Here is an 8,056-nt window from a genome sequence, read left to right as displayed (position 1 = left end):
GGCATGGTTGCTGCTGATGTCACAGTCCCAGAATGACCTGTGGATACCCTCTGAGAGCAGTTCCACGTACACCAAGTAGTTCCATCATTTTCAATGCATCCCTAGTCGGTCAGGTAGGTGACTCTGTTGGCTCAACCAGGCTTTGAGCCCACTCCAGTGCAGTCCCTCCTTCCCAGGGCATGAGAGCTTCCTTCTCCCTGCCTGGCCCTGCTGCCAGTGTGTCATGGAGCCCTCAGAGCTGTTGGCTTTGCAAGTCTGCAGTGCGCTGGTATTTCACAGCTAATCCTCTTCTGGAAGAGTTGGGAGTAGTTGTGTGTGCAGAATACATTATTGGGTAAATCAAAATTTTACTTTGAATTGGAATTAAAAAACTTGACCCAACTACTCAGCTCTGATCTAGAAATTATTTTGCTGGACTTAAAAGACCTAAGACTTAAAAGCCAGTGCTGTCCTTCACAGCAGGAGAGCCTTTGCTATGGAAAACTGCATTTTTTCAATGTGTATAGGGAAAATTGCAGCTTATGGGATATTGGGCAAGGCCAGGTAGGGCTTTTAGTCTTCCACAACTACCAGTAGGTTGGACCTGTTGGTTTCAAAGAAGGATAAATGGGGTTTCCAGCTTTAAGCATTACTGAGGGAGGAGGAGGAAATGTATTGAGAAAAGTGAACTATAACAACAGGTTTGTAGGCTTGTGCTTATCGTGGAGTTGGGTTTTGATGATGAGAAGGTAGTTAAGTCCTGAGTTTGATACAAGATGCCCAAAAATGCAGGAACCTCCTTTGATCTTTGATGGGATCCCTGGACAGCTCAAAAACATAATCATCCCTTCTCTTTCCCCTGTCACTTCTATTGTACCAGACTGCCAAGGTACAAAGCCTTTTTCTGGGAGGTCCAGCCCCAAAAAGCACATGGCTGCAATTTGTGAATCTTTGTATCAAAACTGTTCTCGCGTTCATTTGGTCCCACCCAACCCAGCGTTGGCTGCTCAGAGCAGCAGGTGTTGCCTGTTTTGAGCCTGTGCTGTGCAATTGCCTTTGCTATTTCCCCTCCTTTCCCCAGTAGCACAGTAACAGACGTGTGAGAGGAAGCTATGGCATCAAAGGAGCCGGCCTCTTTCGTGGACAGAACCACCTGGGATTTCCTCAACCTCCTGGACATGCTGGGGAGCCGGAACGGACGGGTAGGGGTGATGGAGGTGGACCATGCTGAGTCAAGAGCTCCCTCATTGTTGGTGGATTTTACCCGGGACCTGTGTGGCACAGGGGACATCAAGCACAAACCGCAGCAGGCAGAGAATGAGGGAAAGGAAGAGGAAGACCTGGTTCCCCCACATCTGATTTTTATGCTATGGCAAGCCAGCGTGTTGAAAAGGCTCATGCAGTGGGATCACCTGGAGGAAGCTGTCCGGGATGTGAGGAGCCTCCTCCCCTGCCTGCCTCATGTGCTGGTGCTCGTGATGATCCGTCCTGACTCCCCCGAGCAGCTGGACCAGGCAGTGAGAGCGCTGAGGAGAATGCAGTGTGTGCTGGATGGGGCCCTGCAACTGACTGTAGAGACTGCAATTTACAGCCCAGGCCAGCCTGGAGGCGTCCTGGAGGCAAAGAGAGCTGCCTGTAGGGCACTGAGAGAAGCCTTGAACTGCCATGAAGGTAACTGGGTAGCACAGCTAGACACAGGGGTGAGGAACACAAAAACAAGCTCAGGGCAGAGCCTGAGGGACAGTGTAGACAGAAGTGGTGCTTGTTGACTGGATTCAGATACAAGACAAGCTGGACCTTGCAGGCAATATGAGCCAGAAATGACAATGAGGGTTTACACGCTGGGATGGGGATGGACTATGTGTCCAAGCTAAGTGTGTTCCCTCTTCCAAGTCAGATGGTGTTGGGTCTACCTTGCCCCAAAACACACATGGCAGTGGAAATGCTGCTCACTGTAAGAGCTGCGGTTCGGACTCCCTGATGGAGCTTTCTGTGATGATGTTAACTGCTCCACAGCCTCACTGACCCTGAGTTCTTCATTGGAGGGATGTGCCAACCTTTTTTGGGTGGCCATAGGCCTTAGCTTTGAAAGGATGGTGTCAGATGTTCTTCTATCATTTGTGTTCTTCCCCTAGAAGTCGACTCCCAGGAGCCATTTGTTATTTCACTCCCGGAGCTCAGATACTGCCGAGTTCTGCCTGAACGCAGGCAAGAGAAAGTATCAAAGACAGATGGAGAATGAATTCCCTTGGGCATCTGAATCTGTCAGGTTGGTTTTAGCACTATCCTGCTGGATGTCCCTTTGCAGAGCACTTCCTTCCTGCTGACTTGCTTGTCTGCCTAGACCTGTATGGATGAGATTCAGTGTGTGGCTGCTGCCAGAAGGGGACAGTGCGCCCTCAGCATCGCACTGTCCTTGCCACAGAGCTCAGAGTTCTTTGCTGCATTGGCTGAACAGTCTGCCTTGGGAATTTTTTTATCAAAAGTCCCTGGGTTTGTGCTTTGCATTAAATGCCTTGCTTGATTATCAAAATGTCCCTAAGAAACCTGCTCCTAAGGGAACTGTCAGCAGAAAGGGAATCAGAGCAGGCCAGAAGCCTCTAAATTTTAAACTGTCCCAAAACTGAAATAGTGAGAGAAACTCAAGACTAAGACCTCAGACCATGTTTTCCCAGGAGAACCTGGATGCAGGAATCTTTGGTACATGGTTCTCATCAGGAACAAAGCTCCTGAAGCTCTCCAGGGTTCTTTGTAGCAGGGAGTTGACCTTGCATACAAGCGGGTACACATCCAGCAGATTGGGTTTCTGGGATGGGTTATTTTGGATGGGAGGGACTGTGGGAGCAGTGGAATATTTTTAAATCCAATTACCCACTTAATAGCTGAACTCATTTCCCATCCTCTCTGGGCACAGCAAAGCACTATAGGTAGCTGCACTTTTTTGCATTGGGAGTTTATATGTATTTTTTCTCTGGTGTTTTTTGTAGATCTTTTGTCATCCTAAGATCTTCATTATCATCAAAAAAGGATTAAACACCTGCTATTTATCTAATTTCTCTGTGTCTGTGTGTATCTATAAGCTTTAAAGCTTTTATCTAAGACTGCAAAACTTGCTGAAGCTGCAGGTTTGTGCAGTATGGTACAGAAGGGGGGGGATTTGAGGGCAATGCAGATCCTGTAAACCAATGTTTGTCAGAGAAAGGATTCTCCAGGTTATTTTTCCAATTCAGATTCTTTCTAGATCCTTAAGGATGTGGCTTTATGAAGCAAAACAACCTTGCTATAAGTGTTTGGGTAGTGCGGTGCTTGGCAGACTTTTGGAATGAGGTGACCCAATTGTTGTGGAAGAGACTTTCCATGAGCATTTCCACAAGATTAATTCTGCTTTTCATTACTGAGGACACTGGTTTTTGGTCAAGCTAATGAAGAAGTACTTCCCTTGAGTCAAAGCAAGACATGTACATGTTCAGGCTGTTTGTGAGTAAAGAAAGTTTGGCTTTAAAAGATCAGCATGTTAGGACACCTGTAAAGCAAAAAGCCACAATGAGGTCCTCTATCTCTATTATTTCCTGTAGCATTTCAAACACACAGATAACCACCCAAATCCAGGCATAGTCCATGCAGCTCTCAAGTTTTCCCTCTGGCAGCATGTGTGTACTTTGTCCAGGCACTTCTGTGCAGGCTGATGTGGGGCACTGTCAAGATGAAAGGGGGAAAAAACTCTGAGATGTGGCTGAAATCCTGCCAGAGCTTGGGAGCACAGGGATGTGTGGATGGGACAACGAGGAGTGTGGTCACCCGCAGAGCTGAGGAGAGGAGGCAGAAGGCCATCCATGGGTGCTCTCAAGCTGCACCCTCGCTGCCTTCTCCAGCTAATCCTGGGTGAATACAGAGAAATCTTAAGAGTGAAGAAGAGAAGGGCCTTCTGACCCCTTTGTGGCCTCTTTCAGGGCTGGCAAACCAGGCAGATCCACACTGATGTGCTCTGCTCATTCCAGTAACTCAAGGGATGCTATGGATCTGCCCTTATAAAAGGAAGCAGTTCTGAGAACCTGGGAGCTTGGCCATGCCAAGAAGGGTCTTTGTGAGGAGGAAGTAGGAGAATGCACAAGGTGGGGTTAGGGAGGCAGGAGGGACTGTGTCTCTGTCCCAGCTATTGCCCCCAAGCTTGGTGAGGTCTGAGGTGATTTTTAAGAGGTGCTGCAAAAGGTAAGTGCAGAAAAGCTGGACTGTTGGTGTTGAAGACGTGTGTCCTGGGAAAGAATGGAGACTGGTGGCTGTGAACAGCTACTCGTGGGTCCTGTTTTCAAACCAAAGGCAAGGATCCAGATGAGGACAGCCAGAAAAAAGGCCAGAAGAGGCAGCTTGGTCCTTGGGTCTGATTTCATATTCATTGCCACTTCTTTAACATCTACCAGTGGAGGATTCAAGAGTGGAATAGCCTGATAGGCTGGCTCTATCTGTCTCTAAGAGGGCAGGGAAGGACATCCCTCTTACTGTGTGACCAGGACTGACCAACGCTTTGGGCTCTCTGCACATGGCCCTGTGCCAGGTTTCCATCCTCCTCTTCAGCCATACCTTCCTTTGCCCCTCTGCCATCCAGATGGGGACAGTGACTCAAGAAAACATAAGGGAATTTAGGACAACTGCAGAGATGGGCAACTTTTAGACGGAACAGAATTTTGGAGAAAAGAGACAAAAAAAAGTTTGAGGTTCCCCATCAGGAAGCCAGGCTGTGTCCCAGAAGTGGAGTGCCAGGGACTTCCCAACTTTATTTGCTTATGGTGTGTAACCTCCCCTGAGCGGAGCCCAGAGGGCTGTGATGACTTGGATGGATCCAGGCCAGGGCTGAGCTGGTACAGGCTGCCTTGGGACCAAAGTGGGGCTGCCTCAGCTGGCCCTGGAGGTGGCTGGATCTGGGGCGAGGGGACCTGGGTCACAACAGTGTGACCATCCAGTTTGGATTTGGTTGTGACTGAACTCATCACAGAAAGGGTTCATGTCTGGTTTGATACAAAGTTCAAGCTCCAGTGGGTAAAAAGTGGAAAGGTGTTTGGCTTCAGGGGCCAGAAAGATTGAGAGGATGTTGGGGAAGGTCAGTGGTGGAAACAGGAAGAGCCATGGAGGAGTGAACAGGAGGCAGGCTAGAAGGGAATCTGAGACTGGGATGTTGGGGGCAGGAGTGGGGTTTGGGGTATTTTCTTCTCTCACAATTACCTCCTCTGCTACTTCTTTGGGCAACCCAAGGAGGTCTCCATGGGTGAAGAGCTCAGTGAGTGCTGGTGCCCTTCAGCAATGCCCTGGAAGCAGCTGGTAGTGCTGCACAAGTAAAGCACATGCTTTCCAGCATCTAGATAGTAAGGATGTGTTTTTCAAAGTAATAATTGAAGCAAGTTTGGAGAAAAAATCAGTGGAAGGGCAAATGTACAGAGGTTTGCTGAGGCTTAGCTTGTCTGCAGCCAGTTCCAGCTTCTAGCTGGCTCAGAGGCTTTTCCAAGTGTCCCTGTGAGCACCAAAGCTACTGAAAGGATGAATTTAAGGAGCTGGGCTGGGTCATCACACACTGGGCTCAGAACAGCTCCTACGGTTTCCTTCTTGCTCATTCAGTCTCTCTGCTCTTCTATCACCACAACTGGCACAAGAATCCTTTATCCCTGTCCTCTTTTTACTCTCTTCAGAAGAAAGGTTAATCTTGGTAAATGCAGGCTCTAATGCAGTGGACCTTTTTTTGTTGTTTAGACTTCAAAGCATTACTAATACACATGCCAAATTTGTTTCTTTGAACAAAGCATCTTCACTCCTCTTTTGAAGTCAAAAATGAATAGATGTTTTGTCTGCTCAGCTAAAGCATATGTAGAGATGTGATGACCCTCACTTAGGGCTGTCTATAGTGATTCTCTACAACTCTGACTGTCAGAAGGATGTTTGATGGAGTATCAGGTCTTCTAAATACATCTGAGTTCTTGCTCAGATTCCTGACAGGGCTCTGAAGACATTTTGTGAAAGACTACAAATGCTGCTGAGCTCATGACAGCCTCTGAACTGTTTGAGTTGTACCTCTTTAAGTAACACAAAGGGAGCTGTATGTGTTAGATCTTACCCCTGTTAATGAGTAAAGAAATGTAAACAAGGTTGTTTGGGTGGGTGGGTGACATTCACCTTTCCAACCAGCCTGTGCTGGCAGTGTTGCATGTGTACCCAAAATAAACTAAAGAATTGCAGTGGCCATGAAGAACAGCTCTACGTGGTCCCAAATATTAGTTTTTAGTGGCTGTGCTGGCAGTCTGAACATCAAGGCCACTGCAGAGAAGTAGCCAGTGGTGTACCTGAGTTAGGAAGAAAACTCCAATTTTTCTATACCTTCTCTGCAAGAATTATCTTCATAAATCTGGGGAATTGCCAGCTAGAAAGCCAGCTTCCCAATGCCTGAGGCATCTTGGCATCTCTAAGCAAGTCACTGGCACAGTGCTGCTCTGGAAGAGCTCTGTGAGAGCCATGCTGTACCTCAGGCTTTAGTCGGTACCACCACACCACAGGCTGTGCTGGCAGCTCCTGAGGAGTGCAAACACTGTGGATTTCATGGCAGTTTTCCAGAGAGATGAGGGTTTCTGGGGACTAGTCCTGTCTCCTCCTGCTGCTAACACAACTCATGATGCTGATTATACCCTGGACTTTTGTCCATAGGACCATGAACAGGCCTTCTGAACAGACGAGAAAAAAATCCTTGTATTTACAAAATCTGGGCAACACTAAGGCCAGACCTGGCTACTGAATTATGTCTGAATTTGTAGCCCTCCCATGTTGACAGCTATTCTCAGGGCTACCACACTGGAATGGGGCATGGGCTCTTGGAGGCCCTGATCTTTGGAAGAGGAGCCTAATCTTTCTGTTTTACCTTCTTCTTTTTGCCCTGACCCATTTGCTTATCAGCACTTGTCCATGAGTAAATTGCTTTTGCTAGGACCCAGGGCAGAAAGTCTCTCTTGAAGCCTTCATCCATGATACTAGCCTGGGGCAGTGTTTGCTAAGCCTGTCATACTGGGGGAAATCTTTTCCTTGGATTAAAATTGGTGCCACACTGTGACCTTCCCAAGCTGCCACAGCGCTGTTGTGCCTGGGGATCAGCCTGTGGCACAGCCCTGCTACTGTGGCTGCTGATCTGCTGGGCTTTGGGGACACATGGCCATGAGTATGGGCAGGCAGCAGGCACAATGGCTCAGCCACATTTGTGGCTGAGTGTATCCTAACACGCATGTTGGGAATCACTGATGGAGGACAGACATGTGGATTTTGTTTCTGCTTTCACACCCAGTACACTCAGAGACTCCTCCACTCATCCCACAAGAGATGGTTTGGCTCCAAAAATCCTCAGAGAGCAATTGGCCAAGGTGACTCTGGCCGTTTACACCTTTGAGCTGTTTATCCCTTCCCAGGTTCTTGCGATAAGACGTTACTGGTTTGGAGGAGCCTGGTCTGATATGGCATGGGGGAAGTACTTACTGCATGCCATGGATTGGAACTTCCCCCTGCAAGTGGCTGGGCACAATGGCTTTCATTCACTCTTGGCTGGCAGAGATATGTGTAACAAGTGCCAGCACAGAAGCCCTGACTAAAGCTCCACACATATCCCTGGAAAGTTGATGTGCTTTGATGGGATGTAGTGATGTTGATGCTTGTGACTACAGGCTGTGTTTTGCATGGAGATGGCAGAGGGCAAGTCAAAGGGCACTGGCTTGGGAAGTGGACTAAGAAATGCAGCATGTGGTGTGGGGACTGCAGCTCAGGTATGCACTTGTGACTAGTGGGGTGGGTATGTCCTTTGAGGGTGTAATTTTTTCCCAAAGAAGAATCATTTCCAGGGGTGGCTGTAGCCTGGCCAGGCTGTGCAGCAGCATAGTGCATGTGATGCCAGAGAGGCCACTCTATTGCTGCTCTGGGGTTTGAGGTGCCACATCATAGGGGACACCTTGGGGATGCATGATCAGCTGCTCCTCTGTCATAACCTCCTGTGTCCTACTTTGCAGCCACCACGGCCTCTCCTCATCCCCTTCTCACATTTTGAGCCCTTCCACAGTGC

At 48.4% G+C, this 8,056-nt stretch overlaps 1 long non-coding RNA gene across 2 annotated transcripts; it reads left to right on the top strand.

Moving 5' to 3' along the window:
• The first annotated feature begins 129 nt into the window (after positions 1-129).
• On the top strand, positions 130-3,031 carry LOC135278783 (uncharacterized). 2 transcript variants are annotated; one of them, XR_010346191.1, is made up of 2 exons: positions 130-268; positions 1,061-3,031. It is a non-coding gene; the product is annotated as an uncharacterized LOC135278783 (long non-coding RNA). The 2 variants fall into 2 exon arrangements; XR_010346190.1 differs by having other exon boundaries at positions 187-334.
• Positions 3,032-8,056: the final 5,025 nt, after the last annotated feature.

This window comes from Passer domesticus, chromosome 11 (assembly GCF_036417665.1).
Source record: "Passer domesticus isolate bPasDom1 chromosome 11, bPasDom1.hap1, whole genome shotgun sequence".
In the NCBI taxonomy this organism is placed as follows: domain Eukaryota; kingdom Metazoa; phylum Chordata; class Aves; order Passeriformes; family Passeridae; genus Passer; species Passer domesticus.
Note: the sequence above shows the minus strand (reverse complement) of the source record. Positions and strands in the feature narration are given on the sequence as shown.